We start from the raw sequence: 20,250 nt of genomic DNA, 5'->3' as shown, positions 1-20,250 counted from the left end.
CTTCTTTCCTTCCTTCCTTCCTTCCTTCCTTCCTTCCTTCCTTCCTTCCTTCCTTCCTTTCTTTCCTTCTTTCTTTCTTTCTTTCTTTTTTCTTTCTTTCTTTTCTTTCATCTCTCTTTTCTTTTTTTTTTTGATGGAGTCTCACTCTGTTGCCCAGGCTAGAGCACAGTGGCATGATCTTGGCTTATTGCAGCCTCCGCCTCCCACATTCAAGCCATTTTCTTACCTCAGCCTCCCGAGTAGCTGGGATTCCAGGAGCCTGCCACCATGCCCAGCTAATTTTTGTATTTTTAGTAGAGATGGAGTTTCACCATGTTGGCCAGGCTGGTCTTGAATTACTGACCTTAAGTGATCCACCGGCCTTGGCCTCCCAAAGTGCTGGGATTACGGGCATGAGCCACTGTGCCTGGCTGTCAGCCATTATTTCTTTAAACAAGTTTTCTGCCCATTTCTCTCTCTCCACTTCTGGGTCTCTCTCTCCACTTCTGGGACTTCCATAATGTATACATTAGTTCACTTGAAGGTGTCCCTTAATTTCCTTAGGCTTTCTTAACTTTTTCATTCTTTTTCTCTTTATTCGTCTGTGATCAAGGCTGATGTTGAAACATTCTCTTGAATTTTCAGTTTAGTTAATGTATTCTTCAGCTCCAGAATTTCTGTTTGGTTCTTTTTTATGGCTCTGTCTCTTTGTGGAAATTTTCATTTTGTTCATACATTGTTTTCCCTTCCTTCCTTCCTTCCTTCCTTCCTCCCCTCCCTCCTTCCCTCCCTCCCTCTTTTCTTTTTTCTTTTCTTCTTTCTTTCTTTTTCTTTCTTTCTTTTCTTTCTTTCCTTTCCTTTCCTTTCCTTTCCTCCCTCCCTCCCTTCTTTCCTTCCTTCTTTCCTTCCTTCCTTCCTGCCTTCCTTCCTTCCTTCCTCTTTTCTCTTTTTTCTTTCTTTCGTTTCTTTCACTTGCAAGGGTGCAACAGGCAGCACAGCAGAGAACAGGCTATCTGCGCATGTATTATTTTCTTGATTTTGCTTAATTCATTGACATTCTGTATGGTGATTATTTTGAATTCTTTGTTAGACAATTCATAGATCTCCATTTCTTCAGGGTTGGTTACTGGATATTAATTTTTTCCTTTTGGTTGTGTCATATTTCCCTGATTCTTCATGTTCCTTGTAGTTTTGTCTTGGTTTTGTGCATTTGAAGACACAGACACCTTTCCCAGTCTTTGTGGACTGGCTTTGAGAGGGAAAGAACTCTGCCAATCAGCCTGGCTACAGATTCCAGGAACTTCTCGAACCTTGTGTAAGAATGTGTATGCTCCACTCCTCTCCTTCCTTCCTGGTAGAGAAGTCTCTGGATTGTGCACTTTCTCCCAGTCTTACAAAGCCATGCTAGTTGCAATTAGCTGCCCACTCCATTCATTTGCTTTTAGCTTCAATCACGTGTTTAAATTATGCCAGTTCTTCCAGAGCTCTGGGTGAGGTGGGATAGAAAGTGATTCCTTGGGCAGCACCCCAAAATACTGGGAACAATAAATATATACTCCACTCACTTTTTGTTTCTCACTGATGGAGAAGTCATGGACTGAGATACTTTCTGCAGGCCCTGAGCTATGCTAGTGAGATAAAATTGCTCTTGTCACCCATTTCAATGTGGCTGCTCTCTCTCTTTTTTTTTTTTTCAAATTATGGGCTTGTCATAAAGGTATTTTGCTTTGTATATCATTGTTAAGTTGGTGCTTGTATGGGAGGATGAGGACTGGGACCTCCTATTTCACCATATTATTGACATCACTACCTTACATTTCTTAACCTTTCTTTTATATTTTTCATCTCTTGATCTCTATTCTCATTGAGTTTTTCAGGTCTTCCTGTTTACTGTTTCTTTCTTCAAACATATATAATTTGCTATTAAACCCATCTTTTTGGATTTTTAATCCAAAAACTATGTTTTTAATTTCAGAAAGTTATATTTGAATATATTTCAAAACTGCATATACTTTTATAAAATTGTGCCATCTTTATGTTCTTGAATTCTTGTTGCCTGGTCCTATGTAAATGTTAACACTTAGCCCTCTAATTAACTGGTACTAATACCTTCCCACTCTACTATTGGCATCATGGCAGCAGCTTATATACTTCAGAGTGTAGAATTTAGTTTTTTCTTTGTTTCTGTCCAAAGATTTTAAAAAATTTCTTATGAGCTTAGCTATGCATGTAATATTTGTTATACTTAATTCAGTATTTCTTGGTGTCTCTATTTGAAGAGGTTTGGGGTCATTTTAGTCCACCATCTTTTTTGTTGTTGTTTTTTGAAATGGAGTCTCACTCTGTCGCCCAGGCTGGAGTGTAGCGGTGTGATCTTGGCTCATTGCAACCTCTGTCTGCTGGGTTCAAGCAATTCTCCTGCCTCATCCTCCTGAGTGTCTAGGATTACAGGCACATGCCACCAAGCCTGGCTAATTTTTTGTGTTTTTAGTAGAGATGGGATTTTACTATGTTGGCCAGGCTGGTCTTGAACTCCTGACCTCAAGTGTTCCTCCCACCTTGGCCTCCTAAAGTGCTGGGATTATAGGTATGAGCCACTGCACATGGCTAAGTCCACCATCTTATAGGACCTGGAAATCAGTTTATTCTATTCATGTGAGGAAACTTAGGCCATAGTGGGAAAATGGCTTGGCCAAGACCAACTAGCACTTCAGTTACAGAGTTTGAATAAGAGCTCATATCGCCTAATATAGTGGGCCTGTCAGGATGATCGAGGTCCCTATCCTGCCAGCATCGCCCTCCTATGCTTCCCTACCAAGCCAGAAATAAGCAATGCAATTCTCCTCATTAACCTACATGAACACCTTGCCTCAAGGTATCCCCCAGGATACTAGAAAGTGGTTAAGGTGCTGATTTTGGATGCTTTCCCTGCAGAACACAAAACAAGTCTCTGAGCTGAGCTTAGTTCAGTGCTAAAGGCTGACATGAACCTTTTAGACCGGCTGGGTGGTGATGGCATCAGAGAGAGAGCTGTTGGCTGCCTGCCTCTGCTCCTGCCAGAAGACTCTCTTTGGTCTCTTCCAGCCTCCATGCCATGGCTGTCTTGCTCAGTGTCTTCTTCTGTGGGGGGAATACCTGCTCCTTATTTACTTGGGCATCTGAATTTATGGCCTCTCAAAGTGGGCAAGACACAACATGATAGATGCCCTCACTGGCAATGCAATTAGAGACTGTCACTCCATGTGCTGGCCAGGGGAGCCCTTCTGCCAGCCCATAAAGGGGATGGAGAGGTGCTTCAGGGATATGAAATTATGTCTAGTGAAACAGATAAATTAACTGATGTTTACGCTTGTGCTCATTTAAGCTCCAAGGAAGACTTGCTTAAAAAGCAGCCACATAAATTGTCAAAAAGGAAGAGGGAAGACTAATTGAAATATTAAATCAACTTTATGGGTGTGCAGGAGAATGCATTTCAAGCGCATTTGTCACCAGCTCACTGAGGCAGCACCATTTAGGATGCTGATTTATAAATAGGAAGGGGAATGGCTGAGACATCGGAGTGCTTCCATGTGCTACCAAATTAGAGGAGTCCTATGAGAAAGAGTGTTCTTTGGCACTTGTCTGAATGTAGAATCTGGTGAGGTCCTACACTTCTCAGTTTTCTTGTTCTGAAATGATGGGAGACTGTGCTCTGGACAGTGAGATGTGCAGGCCAGGTAATAGCAGGGCTCCCAGAGGTGTTATTTCAGTGCGTGAGTCCACAGAGAGGCCTGGTGGTAGATGGGGGTTTACATATGCACCTCTCCCTGTGCCAACGTCCCCTCTGCCTTTTCCACCCAAAACTTAAGATGCTCTAACATGCTAGTCTGCTAATTAATCTATTATCTGTCTCCTGTTAGTAGAATGTAAGCTCTGTGAGGGACAAGCTTTTGTCTGCTTCATACCCTGCTCTGCCAACCGCCCTAGAATAATGTGCCACAGGTAGATGTTCCATGAGCGTTTATTGATAGAATGACTAAGCTCTGTTTCAGGCTGGTGAGACCTGCCATCTGTTACTGTGCCTGGCTGCCCTGTGTGTGTGTCATTGTGCCTGCCTGTTCTGTCTGTCACTGTACCTGGTTGCTCTGTCACTGTGTCTGGTTGTTCTGTCTGTCACTGTTCCTGATTGTTCTGTCACTGTGCCTGGCTGCCCTGTGTATCTGTCACTGTGCCTGGCTGCCCTGTGTATCTGTCACTATGCCCGGTTGCCCTGTGTGTCTGTCACTGTGCCTGGTTGCCCTGTCTGTCTGCATTGTGTCTGGCTGCCCTGTCTGTCACTGTGCCTGGCTGCCCTGTCTGTCACTGTGCCTGGCTGCCCTGTGTGTCTGTCACTGTGCTTGGCTGCTCTGTCTGTCACTGTGCCTGGCTGCCCTGTGTGTCTGTCACTGTGCCTGGCTGCCCTGTCTGTCTGCATTGTGTCTGGCTGCCCTGTCTGTCACTGTGCCTGGCTGCCCTGTGTATCTGTCACTGTGCCTGGTTGCCCTGTCTGTCACTATGCCTGGTTGCCCTGTCTGTCTGCATTGTGTCTGGCTGCCCTGTGTGTCTGTCACTGTGCCTGGCTGCCCTGTCTGTCACTGTGCCTGGCTGCCCTGTGTGTCTGTCACTGTGCTTGGCTGCTCTGTCTGTCACTGTGCCTGGCTGCCCTGTGTGTCTGTCACTGTGCCTGGCTGCCCTGTCTGTCTGTCACTGTGTCTGGTAGCCCTGTTTGTCACTGTGCCTGGCTGCCCTGTGTGTCTGTCACTGTGCCTGGTTGCCCTGTGTGTCTGTCACTGTGCCTGGCTGCCGTGTCTGTCACTGTGCCTGGTTGCCCTGTGTGTCTGTCACTGTGCCTGGCTGCCGTGTGTGTCTGTCACTGTGCCTGGCTACCGTGTGTGTCTCTCACTGTGCCTGGTAGCCCTGTTTGTCACTGTGCCTGGCTGCCCTGTGTATCTGTCACTGTGTCTGGTTGTCCTGTCTGTCTGCCACTGTGTCTGCCTGCCCTGTCTGTCACTGTGCCTGGCTGCCGTGTGTGTCTGTCACTGTGCCTGGCTGCCGTGTGTGTCTGTCACTGTGCCTGGCTGTCCTGTGTGTCTGTCACTGTGCCTGGCTGCCGTGTGTGTCTGTCACTGTGCCTGGTAGCCCTGTTTGTCACTGTGCCTGGCTGCCCTGTGTATCTGTCACTGTGTCTGGTTGTCCTGTCTGTCTGCCACTGTGTCTGCCTGCCCTGTCTGTCTGCCACTGTGTCTGCCTGCCCTGTCTGTCACTGTGCCTGGTTGTTCTGTCTGTCACTGTACCTGGTTGCCCTGCGTGTCTGCCACTGTGCCCGGTTGCCCTGTGTGTCTGTCACTGTGCCCGGTTGCCCTGTGTGTCTGTCACTGTGCCCGGTTGCCCTGTGTGTCTGTCACTGTGCCCGGTTGCCCTGTGTGTCTGTCACTGTGCCTGGCTGCCCTGTCTGTCCGTCACCGTGTCTGGTTGCTCCATGTGTCTGTTACTGTGTCCGGTTGTTCTGTCTGTCACTGTGCCCAGTTGCCCTGTCTGTCACTGTGCCCAGTTGCCCTGTGTGTCTGTCACTGTGCCCGGTTGCCCTGTCTGTCCGTCACTGTGCCCGGTTGCCCTGTCTGTCCGTCACTGTGCCCGGTTGCCCTGTGTGTCCGTCACTGTGCCCGGTTGCCCTGTGTGTCCGTCACTGCGCCCGGTTGCCCTGTGTGTCTGTCACTGTGCCCGGTTGCCCTGTGTGTCTGTCACTGTGCCCGGTTGCCCTGTGTGTCTGTCACTGTGCCCGGTTGCCCTGTGTGTCTGTCACTGTGCCCGGTTGCCCTGTCTGTCTGTCACTGTGCCCGGTTGCCCTGTCTGTCTGTCACTGTACCTGGTTGCCCTGTCTGTCTGTCACTGTGCCTGGTTGCCCTGTGTGTCTGCCACTGTGCCTGGTTGCCCTGTCTGTCACTGTGCCTGGTTTCACTGCTGTCTGTCACTGTGCCTGGTTGCCCTGTGTGTCTGTCACCGTGCCTCGTTGCCCTGTCTGTCACTGTGCCTGGTTGCCCTGCTGTCTGTCACTGTGCCTGGTTGCCCTGCTGTCTGTCACCGTACCTGGTTGCCCTGTGTGTCTGTAACTGTGCCTGGTTGTTCAGTCTGTCATTGTGCCTATCTTGCCATGTCTGCTCCCACTCTGAGGCCAGAGAACTGCTGTGTCGCTGTGTGTGGCCCTGCTCTGCTGACTTCCCTCCTTCAGGGCAAGTGTGAGAGCAGTCTTCTCAGTGGGCTCAAGCAGACACGTCCGGCATGGTCTGGTTTGGGGTGCCCAATGTTTGTAGGAGCTGTCTGGGAGCTTCAGCTGCCCCTCCCCTGGAGACTGTGTGGTCTGGGAAGAAGCTGAGCTTGGCTAACCCACTCCCACTGGGATCAGGGGGTGCCTGGTCCCATGTGGCTCATTGTCCAGGCAAACTGGAGGGAATCCCAGGGTCAGTTTAGGAAAATCCTGCTTGTTGCACCACATTTTACACCGTGGAAAGCGAGGCACAGGGCACTGGATAATTTCCTCAAAGTTATGTGGCTTCCAAATGGCAGATGTAATGCCAGGTTTTGACTCCCAAAGCAGCCATTCCCGTCTGTCCAGACTCCTCTAAGTTGCTATGCAATCTTGTTGGGTTGAGTATAAGGGAGAGAGATCCTGAACCCACCCCTGGGCTACCTCCAGAGGCCTCCAGGCTACTTGGAGTCTGGACTGACAGGTAGTCAAGGCCTTCGCCGGACAGCAGGGGAAATGGAAGGAGTGGCCTCTGTCGGGGGTCTGCTCTGGGCTGGGTGCTCTTCTGGTGCCCTCTCCCTTGGTCCTGACTGTGTTTACAGCTGGGGCTCAGACATGCAGGCCACGTGTTCCGGCTCTCACAGTGAGAGGTATAGGCCTGGTGTGTCAGGCCCCTGCCCCAAGCGGCTTCTGTATGGGGCCTGCCTGCTGCACTTCCACTGTCTTTGGTGGTTCCCAGAGAGCTTGTGGCTTCCAGAGTTTTCACATCACTTGATCTCTTGTGCTGGAGCCTGAGATTCTGCTACCCTAGTCTGCCTGGGTCACCTCGCACCACCCACCATGGCTGTGAGAAAACCAGGGAGCCCACCTTACTCTCTGCCTTGCACCCCATGACCAGTGTCCCTGTGCAGCCGCCACATGCGCCCTGCTGTCCTGTGACTGGCCTCTGGTAGTTTGGGGCCGTAGCCTCAGCCGGCCTTGGCACCGTGGGGAATGGAGGTCTGGCTGCGGGAACAGAGCCATGGGCCAGCTCGTCCCCTGCTGCAGCCTGCCCTCGGCACAGAAGGGGGTAAATGCCCACGGAGTGAGCTGGAGAGCTCGAAGAAATGGACAACACACATGTATGAATCCATGTGCACACATGCCCACACGGAGACACATATACCCCTATGATCAAACCCATGCTCAGATTTCCTGTGTGGCACACACCCACACACCCACACAGCCACATGGACGTGTGGCAACAGGGGCACTGCATGGAAACGCCCTTACCTGCTACTTGATTCCTTCCCCGTGGAAATAGATCACACTTTATTTGATGAGCAACTGAACAAAACTCCACTGAACTCTGGGCACACAAGTGGACTCGGCCTTGTCTGGGAGAGACCCCAGGTGCTGCCTCGCCAAGTCTCCTCTGTGGTGTCGGGGCCTCCGCTCCTGCTCTTGCCGCCCAGCTCTCCGCACTCCTGCTGCATCCTGCCCAGCTGTGCCCCCTTCCCACCAGCACAGCCTGCGCATCCGTCAGCCCCTCCTCTGTGCCCTCACCCTGGGCCTACCCTACATGTGTCCTGGGCTGTACTGTGCCCTTTGGAGAAGGCGCCCTGCTGTCTGTGGTGCTGTCCCTTTCCTGCAGATAGGACTGGCCTGACTGGGGTGACTGAGCCCGGGGTAGGTCGTTGTCCCACTCTGCTTCAGTTTAACTTCCTGTAAGAAGGAGTTAGTGACCCTCCATCAGCGGGACTGACCTGAAACAATGATGTGGCAAACCATACACGCCTGCTAGGCCTCAGGCCTCAGGAAGGTGCTGTTCTTTGACCACAAACATAGAGGCTGGAACAGTGCGGCCCGTCAGTGTGCCGCTCTGTAGGCGAGAGGGATGATGATGTAATGCGTCTGTGCTCTCTGCTCAGTCTCGCCAGGCTGAAATCAGGGTGCTGGCTGAGTTTGCGTCTGCAGGCTCTGGGGAAGAATATGCTTTGAAGCTCATTCAGGTTGCCCTGCAGTCTTGGTTGCAGGGCCGAGGTCCCTGCCTCCTCCATGCTGCTCTTTGTGGGATGCTGGGCTGTCCCCTTTGCCCTGCTTCTCTCCTCCCTTGCCCTGCCCTGCCCTAGGGAGAGACCCTCTGCACACGCCCTGGGGCTCCCTTGCGCATTGGCTTCCTGCTAGGTCTGGCTGGTGGGAGGCACAGGCACGGGGTTGAGGATGGGCATTCCTTCCCTGCCCCCTTACTGCTGGGCTCCGTTTCTTGGTGCTACTTGCCTGGACCCTCCCCAGGTGGTAAGGTAAGGTGGTAAGAGGGTGGTAAGAGGCCCCCACTGTGGCTGGCCCCCCAGGGTCCACTCATGCCTCAGTGTCAGCCTTTCACTTGAGCCTTTCACTTAAGCCAACCAGGATGAATTCTGTTTCCTGTGGGGACGCTGAATGCTGGGTGTGCCCAGAGAGCGGGAGCTCCGGCAGGGAGGCTGGGGCCTGGGAAGGGGAGTGATCCTCAATGACCCGGCTGCGGTGGGGGTCAGAAAAGAAGATTGATGTCTTCTCAGCTTCCCCTGTATTCCAGGCACAGCAATGGGGCATGACAGACATCCCCGAGTTATCCTCACACTGGCCCCTATGCTTTTTCTGGATGGGGCAGGAGGCTATAAGAAGCTATGAGAAGCCCAGGCAGTACCATGGAGGCCAGATCTGTCCACCGCAGACCCCAGCCATGCTGCGTGCTGTCAATGGGAGGGCTGGGTGATGGCCAGGGACCACAACTTGCTGCAAGGTGTGGACAAGTGACACCCTGTTCGGATTCCAGTTGCCACGACTTACTGCAAGGTTGGACAAGGGGCACCCTGTTCGGATTCCAGTTGCTTCTCTGGCAGAGGGAAGACAGATCCCACTGTGGGAGACCCCTCTGCTTGAACACTTCCAGTGGGACTCCCTCTGCTCCTGGGGACACTGGTCCATCTCCTGCAGGGATTCTCCCACCGCCTTCCTTGTTAGGATTGGTCCTGCCACAGAGCAAGCCCAGTCCCTTCTTTCCTGGCCCTTCAGACCTTCCTGGGGGCAGAACCCAGCCCAGCACAACAAGTGGGGCCTTCGGGACTTCCTTCCCAGTCCTCTCAGGACCTGTGAGTACAGGACCCCAGCCAGGGCTCCAGCCCATGCCACACTTCCTCCCAGTGCTCAGCTACAGGGTCCTGACTGAACTCATGCCTTGGATCCAAGGCACCCTGTAGGGGGGTGCTTCTCACTCAATGGACAGACAGACACCACATGCGGGCAAAGGGAACATAAGGTGACCCCAGCGTCAGTGCAGTGGGGGGTGCCGCACATGCCATGCACAGCCCAGGACCTGGCCTGTGGAGTTGGAGTTTCCTTCCAACCAGAGGAAGGAGGGTATATGTGGTCTGGGATTCCCGGGCAATTGAGGGGGCCCACCTCAGCGGTGGCACCAGGACGGGGCATCTCCATTGGGCATCTCCACAGGGCCAGGCCTGGGACAGCCATGGCTTCCCATTGCTTGCCTGAGGCACATTAAACAGGCCCTAGCAAGGCCACGGGCTCCTGCCTCCCCAGGTTTCTTGTTTCTCTTCATCTTAGCATGAGGTTTGTTTGCATGTGTTTGGCTGTGATAACTGAGACTGAGATCAGACCTGGGGGAGGACTTCAGGGGGCAGGAGAGGCCCCCTTCCTGAGCAGTGCCTGTGTCACCTGGGGCCAGGAGCCCTCGAGACTGAGACCTCCCCATCCCACGGCAGCACTGCCTCCTCTGTCCCTGGCCACCTGTCCCTGCTCACCATGCGATGAGTTGTGATGATGAACATTAGGGACAGAAAGAAGCTACGCTGGATCCAGAGATTATGACATGGTGACGGGAGAGGGCATTTTTGCCTTTGTAATCCTTAGATCATACCCCTTTGGTCAAGGCATAGGACTCCCAGTTTGTCCCTGTGGTGCTGGTAGGCCTCAGTGGCACAGGGGGGCTTGGGGTGCCTCTGAGCTGGAAAGACGTCACCCCCATGGGGGGTCCCAAGGCCCAGTGGGTCCAGACCTGCTATGGTATCCAAGGAGTGAAAGCTGAGGTGCTGAGCAGTTGGTCCGGTGGGGCCCTGTGGACTGTGCCACCTCCAACACCCCTCAGGGGTCTCGCCTGTCACTCCTGGAAAGGCCTTACCCTGCTGCACAATTCACAGAGCCTCAGACAATGCCTGTGGGCCTGGTCTCAGGAGCCGGAGAAGGATTTTCTGTGCGGAACTTGCAGGCTGTGCCTTAGGGGTCCCCAGACTGGCAGGAGGGCAGTCGGGGCTCTGAGCCTTCCACGCCCACGTCATCCAGGCCCGTGCTGCTTTCACATGTTTGATATGGGGTGTTTCCTTTTCAGACTTCATTTGGAAAAGGAGTCCACAGCTAAAAGCACCTGGGAACACTGTGGACCCCGGGAAGGCTGTAGCCTGCTTTTTGGCATGGTGTCCCTTCTCCTGGCCACACTCCATGCGCCTCCTGGGCCACGTTGCCCTGAGGGCAAGAATCTGAAGCTCAGCATCTCGGGCTCTGGCTGGCCCGGGCTGGAGTTCCCACTTCTCCGCCATCTCTCGCCCTTCCTGTCCTGCAGCCCCACAGTGGGGTGGGCTTCGGGAGGACCCTCATGGGGCGGGGGTGGACAGTGGGGCTTGGATTTGAACATTGTAGAGAACCTTTCTTTGGAGGAACTTTGAGGCCCCATCTGTGGATAAACGTGGAAAAAGTTGTTTAATGAGTTTAATAATCATATCAGAATCATTTTTCTGTGTAGCCAAAACCGTTTGCATCCAGAGCTTACTGTAAAATATAGGTATCAGGAGGCAGGGCTTTTTACATTTGTGAATATTTCTGTATCACCTTGTGACAACCTCATAAATATTGTTGAAGGATGGCGGCTTGCCTCTGAAAATCCTTTCCACTGTGGCAAATGGTCCTGCCCTGGACAAGTACAGACAGCAGGGGTGGAGCGTGAGCAGGCCGAGGGGCCAAGGCTAGCCCTGGGGAGGGGCTCGCTGAGCCTGGTGGGGGTTGCGGAGGGCCAGGCTGAGCTCTGGAGATGGGTGGTCAAGCTTCATCTGGCGGCTGCGAGGCTCCCCCAGGGCACCTCTGGCACCCCTCAGTGGGCACCGGGCCTTCACCATCTTCATCTCACAGAGGTGAGGCAGGGGCTGGAGGTGGCTGGGTATCAGGCCGGGTGACCCCATGCGAGAGCAGCTGGGAGTTCAGCAGAGCCAGATGGCCCCGGGTGTGAGTGCTGCTCGCAGCTGGCCCTCCCCGAGGAGCAGAGAGGAGGCTGCTGCTGGGCACGGCAGGTTTCCTCAGGGCACCGGGCTGCACTCAGGCTTCACTTGGGGCCATGAGGCCAAGGCACTGAGCCACTGCTCTGAGCTATCGCAGCTTGATCACCTGTGTGTTCCTTCTAGGGTTGCTGGAGAGCTCAAGGAGGTGGTTCCAACCACTTGACACCGAGGGAGTAGGAGCCACTCACCTGAACACCTGCAGCTGCTGCTGCAGCTGGGTGGTCCTGCTGTGCCCCTCTGGCCTCCTCCCTGGCCTCCCAGGTGTCCTTCGGGGTCTGACTTGGACTCCTCTGACCCTGACCCTCTTCAGGCGCCCACACTGCTCTCTGTGCATGCTTACCTGGGGTGGGGCATGGTGGTGAACGTGCTGGGGGCTGGAGCTTTACCCGTGATTTCATCCCATTTCTGCCACAAACCTGTGAAGGGGACTGTTTTCTCGTTTTCCATATGAATAACTTGTATTGTCCTGCATTACTTGTATATTGTCCTGTGCCGTGCTGTAGTGTACTTCCTGCTTACATAGTGTTTTCCGGTACTGCACTGTATGCTATTACATTGCACTGTGTTGCACTGGACCATGTTGTACTCGCTGTGTTGTGCTATGTTGCACTGCACTGCATTATATTATGTTACACTGTGTTGTGTTGTACTACATTGTACTGTGCTGTTGTGTTGCATTATACCGCGTTGTATAACTGCCTCTCTTGCACACGGTAGGAGTTAGGACCTTTTTAAATTGATATAAATTGAGGTTGCATTCCATGTGTGTTAAAGTAGCATTACCAGTGACCATCTGGCTTGTTGGGTCTGAAATGAAAGACACACTTTAGGGCACATAATAAGCACAGCGTGGTGCTTTGCACTTCTCTTTGGGGGATAAAGACTCATTTTCGGGGTCTCGAAGAGGCCAGGTCCTGCCATCTCTCACACTTGCCTGGAGGCAATGAGCTCTAGTGATTAGGAGGAAGGAAAGTGACTGTCATTATTAACCTGCTAACATCCTTGCGGCTGTCCATCTCTGTCCGGGGAGGCGGGGTGGATTCATGTCCTGTGCTCAGGGAAAAGCACACACGTGATGAACAGACATGTTTGTGTTAACCTGGGCCTTGTTTGTCAAGCAACCAAGGGTAGTGATGATTTTGTGGGAGGCTGTCTCACATGCGGGGGAGAAGCTGAGTGTCCACTGGCCATTTCAAGGAATGGCTCATGCCCTCATGCAGATGGTGGCTCCTCTCTCTGGCTGACCCCTTTTGAGGGAGCCCCCTTTCCTAGAGGCAAAGGCCTTTGTCTTCCAAATGGATTTTGTACCCTGGCTGCTCAGCTGCCCCCCAGCATCCCCTGGTCCACCCTCTCCTCTGCCTCCCGCTCTGCCCCAAGAGTCTGTGGGGGTAAGCCCTTGCGTCAGGTCTGCCCTGGCCCCCTGGATCTGCCTCCCCGCAAATCTGCCTCCCCACTTTGCCTCCTGCCCCAGTGTGCCCCTCTCACCTCCAGCCACTGTGGTCCCTTCTCAGTCACTCATGCGGGGGCACACGCCTGCTGTCCCCCAGGCCTTTGTCCTTGCTCTGTGTCCACCAACCCTTCCCACCCCTGCATTCTCTCACACTCTCTGCTCCGATCTTGGCTCAATGTCACCTTGTCAGAGAGCACCGATCTACAGATGCCTCCGTCTTTCTCCACCCTGCTCGTTTATCACCACCAGACAGGAGATGATATACTTCCTTGTTTACCAACTGTCTTTCCAGCCTGCCTGCCCCTCCTGCGGGCTCTGCCCACTGTTGCATCCCTCGGACCTACGACAGGCACAGACAGGAGAAGGGCAGAGACAGGGAGTCCAGGGGACTCAGGGGGCTCTGGACTGGCCCATCTCAGTGCGGGGCTTTGGTCCTGAGGCCTTGCAGGAACCTCCACCGTGGGGATGGCCCTGGGAAGACAGATGCATGTGGAGGCGGGGGCGCTCACCAGCCTGGGTAACCACAGTAACTATGGGCCCACTCTGGTGTCTCAGGAGTGAGGATGATGCTTAGGGAGATGCAGAAGCTGCCCAAGCTCTTCCCCTTGGGCAGGCACGGGGGAGGGAAGCACAGCGTGGCAAAGCCCTGCAATGCCAGGCTCTCCTGCCGGCTGGGGCCTCCTGGTGTGACACTAGGGTCTCATTTATTTATTCAGTACATGCTCACAGACAACACAAGGCCAGTGGCCGGGAATGCAAATGTGAAAATATCACTGTTGTCAGGAAGGGTGAACAGGACTTGGCAGGGCAATGACAGCAGGAGAGGAGTTGTTTCCTCCGCAGCCCAGCGCCCTGGCCAGCTCAACGCAAGGCTCCTGTGGAATGGGCAGCCTGCATATGACTGAGTTCATGTGAAATGAGAATTCCCTGGGAAACTGAGGAAGACCCATGTATCCGGGCAGGGGCCAGAGCGCCGGACACCCAGCAAGGCCGACCCCTGAGCCTAGCAGCAAACAGCACAGGAGAGCGGCAAACAGCGCAAGCATTGCCCTCACATGGGGACCCTGGTGTAAATTGAGGTGACCCAAAGTTTCTGACAGCTTCCAGTGGAAGCAACATCTGGCCTGGGCGGTCCTCTGAGGGACTCAGGGGGTTGTGGTTTTGAAAGCTAGAGTGTTTCCCTGACTCCCACCCTCAGGGGCCTGTTAGCCTTCTCTGAAAAAGCCGGGGCCTCAGGACTACCATTCACGTCTTCCCGATTCTCCTCCTCCTCTTCCCAGGTAACTCCCACTTGCTACTTGGGACTTGGGAAAGGTGCCACCTCCTCCAGGAAGCCATCCCTGATTCCAGCCTGAGCCCCGGAGGTAACTCTCCTCTGGGTGTCATGGACCCTGGGCTTGCTTCTATCTTGAGCACTTGTACACCAAATAGCACAGACCTGTCTTTCTGCTAGACAAGCAGGCAGCCTCGGCATCTCAGCTCCCCCGGCTGGACCTGGTCCCTGGAGCAAGGAGGGTTGGATACACCTTCCATAGTGGAGAAAGCAGGAGGTCGCATGGAGGTGGTGGCTTTGGTCTTGCCCTCAGAAGAGTGGGGACTGGATGCAGGGATTGAAGCTGGGATGCTGTGACCAGAGTGGTCATGAAAGGACCCTCCGTTGAGGGTAGAGTCTGGGCTGGGGGCCATGGGTGAAGGCACCCAGGGTGGGGGTGGCTGCAGAGATGGACTTTGGACTGGGGTGGGTGGGAGAGTGTGTGGAATTGCTCCTGCCTCTTTGTTTGGAGGTGCTGGTTGCCTGATGGGGTGATTTGCTAAGGTGGGGAATGTGGAAGAAGACCATTATTTGGTGGGAAATTTTCAGCCATTCTTTCTTTTGCCTGGGAAGTTCTTCTGAGTCTCTCTCCCCTTTACCAGGTTAATTCTGTCATCTCATCCTTCAGATTTCAGCGTGGAGGTCAATTCCTCAGGGAGACCCTCCAGCTTTGCCCTTCCTGGGGGTAGATTTTTCCCCTGCCAGGTGCTCCCATGCGGGGTGCTTGCCTCTTGAAACCCAAGTCCTGCCTTTGTGCACTTGCTCCATGTCTGTCTTCTCTTGCAGATGGTGAGAGCGCTGATGACCTAGCCCAAAGGCGGCTGGAAGGTAGGAGGGTGCCTTTCTTTGAGGACAGCTTCACAGCATCAAGGTGAGCTCACGCGGCACTGGCCCGCGCTGTCTTTGCCCTGAGTTAGCATTCTCCCTGCAGACTCCCATTGTGCACCTCCTATGAGGGTCGTTACAGTGGCCTCTTAACACTCAGGGGCTGGGGGTTATGGGCCACACTCAAAGTTTGGTAAGATGTTCTGGGAATGTATCTGGACTGGTGAGAGTGGCATAGTCATAGGTAGACCCAAACAGGTGGTGCCTTAATAAAACAGAAGTTCATTTCTTGGTCACCTGGCTCTCCTGGGCTGCGGACCAGATCTGTAGGGCCGCTCTTTTCCATGGGGTCGTTCAGGGACCCATGCTGATGAAGGCTCTGGCATTATAAGCATTGGCTTCCAAGGGGAAGAGTGTGTGGGAGGCTTCCAGGGCCCGTCCAAGCTCAGTCACTCACTCTCACCTGCAGGGAGGCTGGGACACAGCCTGGCTGCATGCCCAGGAGGAGTACGTGGGGAGGGATGACCGCAGTGGCCTCTTTAGAGATGTGGGGTAGGAATTGCCATTGTGTTGCTGTTTATGATGGTGCAACTTGGGAAACGACGTCACATCTAGCAGCGAATGACTGGAAGAAAGATTCCTGGGTTTTGAGAATTTTTAAGGAAGTAGGAATATGGTATTATAAACGACTAACTGAAAAATCAGGTTACAAAACTGAATATTCCATATAATTTCACTTAAAAAATAAAGAAATGTACTGAGTTGCTCACCATGGTTTTCTCTGGGTAGGAAAATTATGGAGAGCTTTTATTTCTTTTTCATCCTTTCCTCTATTTGCTAATTTTCTGCAATGAATACAGATTTATAATCAGAAAAATGACAGAAGATTATATGCTGATTTACAAAAAGCAGGCGTGAAAGCACGTCCCCCCCTCACGTCTCTGTAATGGATCTGGTGAGTGTGTATTGATTTTTGTGTTGGGCTGATTAGGGAGCCCTGTGGCAGCCTGGAGGAACCAAATTAGTCATCGGTGGGGCAGGCCCAGCTGCAGACACCTGGCGTCCTCCTGCACCTCACACTTGTTTGCTCTGGAAGATCCCAAGTTTCTGCTCTGATTCTCATGGAAAGGAGAGGGTGGGCTCACCCCGCACCCCTAGGCCTCTGGGGGAGGATGAGGGGTAGGTCCTGAGGGGTTCTGATCCACCCAGGCCCCTGCCTTGGCATCCAGGCACCCTCGCTGCCCTGGGAAGGCCGTGGAGGGAGTGTGCCCCTGATGCTTTGACTCCACCGGCCAACACCAGGACCATCTTTGCTTGTTTATTCGTTCAACCAACGAGGAGGCAGTGTCGGGGGCCGGGGGAAGCACATGGCTGGCATGGCTGAATGGACACGAGGAGGCGCTGGCTGCAAAGCCCTGGGGAAAAGTTGGCTTTGCCCCACCGGGCTGATGACAACTCCAGCTTTTTCCTGAGGAACAGGCCTGCAGAGGGTACTGCCCACCCCTCCCCCCGACTGTGGCCTGCAGCTGCTGTGATGGGAGTCCCAGCTTGTGGCACCTGGGCTTTGTGGGTGGTTTTCTGCTGGAAGCAGGTCCCACAGGTCACCAGGATGCAGAAGAATTAGGGCCCAGGGTCCAGAGAGACTGACCGGGAAGCCCAGCTCTCAGGCGGAGGCCGCAATGGCAATGGGAGGATGTGGGTGAGTCAGGGAGCAGCCCAGGGCCGCTGTGTGGCAAGCGCTGTGCAGTGCCCAGCACCAACAAAGCACATCGCCATTGCTATTTCAGAAAGCTTCATGCCAGAGCCTGGCGGAAGAGACTGTGACTCTCCATTTTACATAAGCAGAAGCCAAGGCTTAGAGGATTTAGGTGGGAGTGAGGGGCCCAGGATTCGGGTTGCCAGGGAGCAGGTGGGTTTGGTCCCAGACTCCTGTGTCCAGTGCTCATTGCGTGGACCCTGGCCCGGGACTGGCCCTTCCACAGGAACCAGCAGAGACCTTTCCAGAGACAAGGCCCTGGTGCTGGGGCAGGTGACAGGCAGGCTCTGGGGAGAGAATGCGGGTATAGGGGGGGAGGGGGCGACTGTAGCCACATCACATGTGTCTGGTGGGTCCCAGAGGGAAGGGGCGAGGACAGATAGGAGCAGACACTGGTGCAATAGGACAAGGACACACCAAGTTCAGCCTCAGGGAGGGAGGGCCCAGGGCAGGGACAAGGCCCACCATGTTGCCTAGTGCGCAAACAGCTGCCTAGGGCTGGGCAGGGTGGGTCCTCAGTCCCCCTGACATTGTCCTTCCTCCTTAGGATTCTGGGAGTGCTCCTGTGCCTGTGTCTGGTTAGGCCCACCCTAACCCCCAGTTACAAATCCGTGTCCAGGCCAGGGTCTGATGTCACCATGTCTGGGACATGAGCAGGCCTGTTAGTGGGGAAGGCTGGGCCCTTGAGGGCTGGCTCTGGCCTTATTGTCATCGGCTTGGTTTACTCTGGGTGCGTGTGGCCACGGCAGGCTCTCACTGCAGGGATTTCTATTTCCAGCCTCGTGCTTTATTAGATTAGGGAAAACCTTGTCCCTTGGTAAAGGGTTTCCAGGACTCAGCCAGCAAGTAGGGGAATGATGGAGGGATGAGGGCAACAGCATACACTTTTTGAATGAGGCCTTCTTGGTCATTTCAAAACTGCAGCATAACTAATGATCTTGAAACCATGCTCCATGGATGCTTACCATGGACTAGCAGTTTCCCTGAAGTATCTCAATTGATACCAAAAATGCTTATCTTCCTGATGAAGGAGAAGACTTGTGAGCCCAAGCCATAGCCTGATCCTAGCTGGTCAGAGCCAATTCTTGCTGGCAGCATTGGGCACCTGTCCTGTGGCCTCCCCTCCCCTCTGCTGTCCTCACTGTGTGAGCAGAAACTCAGGCATTAGTTTGTACCACTGATGCTGGGCTGCACTTCCTCACCTAGCTCCATGCTGTGCAGGTCTTGCCCCATCCCTAGCCCCAGCCCCACTCTGGGTGGCTTGGTCAGTGCCTCTTGCATCTGGCTGGGTTAGGGTCCAGCCTGCAATCAACTCTGGCCAAGGAGACCTGGGGTGGCTGCTGGGGCTTTGGGAAAGTTCTTAGCTTTGAGCAAGAGACCTTAGCTCTGAGCAAAGGTCTCAAGGAAGAGGGCAGCCTCTCTGCCTCAGGGTATTTCCATGTCTAGATGTGGCCAGCTCCTACCTGACAATGCCACACTCAGCAGTAGGCACAGCTAAGAGCACAAGAGGGGTGACAGTGGGAGTAGGAAGAGGTGTAGCAGGAGGGCTGTGCTCCAGCCAGCCATGGAGGCCTGGTTTATAGGAGCTTACCAATGCCCTCGCCCTTGCTGTTAGTGGTGAGGTTGGACTTTGCTGTGCTGTGGCTCTCTGCTGAAGTCACTCTACCCTCACCGAGACAGCCCCAGGTCTGCACTGGGTATCTTTACAGTGGAATTGATTTAAGTTTGCTTCACTCATGATGCGATACATAGTTTTTATTCCAGAATGTGGGCTCAGATGGTCCAGCAAATCCCTGTGTGGTCTTCATACAATTCCAAGTTTAAGATCCCTCTAATTATACTTGTGTATGAGGAGCTAGACATTCTGGAGACTTCCTGGATCTATAAGTCATGATTCTGGGGTCTAGAGTTGGAAAATAGTTTAGTCTCTGTGATTAATTTTATATGTCAACTTGACTAGGCCATGGGGTGCCCAGATATTTGCTCAAACATTATTCTGGGAGGGTGATTCTGGATGAGATTAATTTGAATTCATAGACTGAATAAAGCAGATGGCCTCCCCTATGTGGGCGGATCTTGTCTAATCAGTTGAGGTTCCAGATAGAACGAAAGTGTGGAGTAAGGGAGAATTCTCTCCCTCTCTGCCTGACACTTTTTTATTTTTATTGATACATCAGATGTACATATTTTTGGGGTGCATGTGATAGTTTGATTCATTTCTATAACCAGATAAGGGTAATTGGGCTATTCATCATCTTAAATATTTATCTTTTTTTAATGCTAAGAACATTCAAATTATCTTCTGGTTATTTTGAAATGTATAATTGATTAGTGTTAAGTATAGTCATCTTACTGATCTATTGAACACCAGGTCTCACTTCATTTATCTAAATATATATTTGCAGCCATTAATCAACCTCACTTAATCCCTGCTGCCCTCTACCATTCCTGGCCTCTGATAACTACCAATATACTTCATCTTCATGAGACCCTCCCTGTTTATTTTTTTTAGCTCCCACATATGGGTGAGAACATGTGATATTTGTCTTTCTGTGCCTGACTTAGTTCACTTAACATACTGACCTCCAGTTCCATCTATGTTGCTGCAAATGACAGGATTTCATTATTTTTAATGACTGAATAATATTCCATTGTGTTTATATATCACATTTTCTTTACATATTCACCTATTGATGGACATTTAGGTTGATTACATGTTTTGGCTATTGTGAGTTGTGCTGCAATAAACATGGGAGTGCAGATATTGATTTCCTTTCTTTTGGATGTATACACAGTAGTGGAATTGCTGGATCATATGGTAGTTCTATTTTTAATTTTTTGAGAAACTGCCATACTGTTTACCACAGTGGCTGTACTAATTTACACTCCCACAGCAGCATACGAGGGTTCTCCTTTCTCCACAACCTTGCCAGCATGTTATTTTTTGTCTTTTTGATAATAAGCCATTCTAACTGGGGTGAGATGATGTCTCATTGTGGTTTTGGTTTGCATTTCTCTGATGATTACTGATATCGAGCATTTTTCATACGTGTAGTGGCCGTTAAACAAATGTCTTCTTTTGAGAAATGTCTATTTCAGATCTTTTGCCCATTTTTACTTTTTTTTTTACTGTTGTTTGAGTACCTTATATATTCTGGTTATTAATCCATTGTCAGATGGATAGTTTGCAAATATTTTCTCCCATTCTGTAGGTTGTCTCTTCACTTTGTTAATTGTTTCCTTTGATGTACAGAGGATTTTAACTTGATATAATCCCATTTGTCCATTTTTGTTTTTGTTGCCTGTGTTTTTGAGCTCCAGATCAATGTCCTGGAGCATTTCTACAAAATTTTCTTTTAG

The sequence above is a fragment of the Gorilla gorilla genome, chromosome 11 (assembly GCF_029281585.2).
Source record: "Gorilla gorilla gorilla isolate KB3781 chromosome 11, NHGRI_mGorGor1-v2.1_pri, whole genome shotgun sequence".
In the NCBI taxonomy this organism is placed as follows: domain Eukaryota; kingdom Metazoa; phylum Chordata; class Mammalia; order Primates; family Hominidae; genus Gorilla; species Gorilla gorilla.
The sequence above is the reverse complement of the archived record's forward strand: the minus strand, read 5'-3'. Positions refer to the sequence as shown.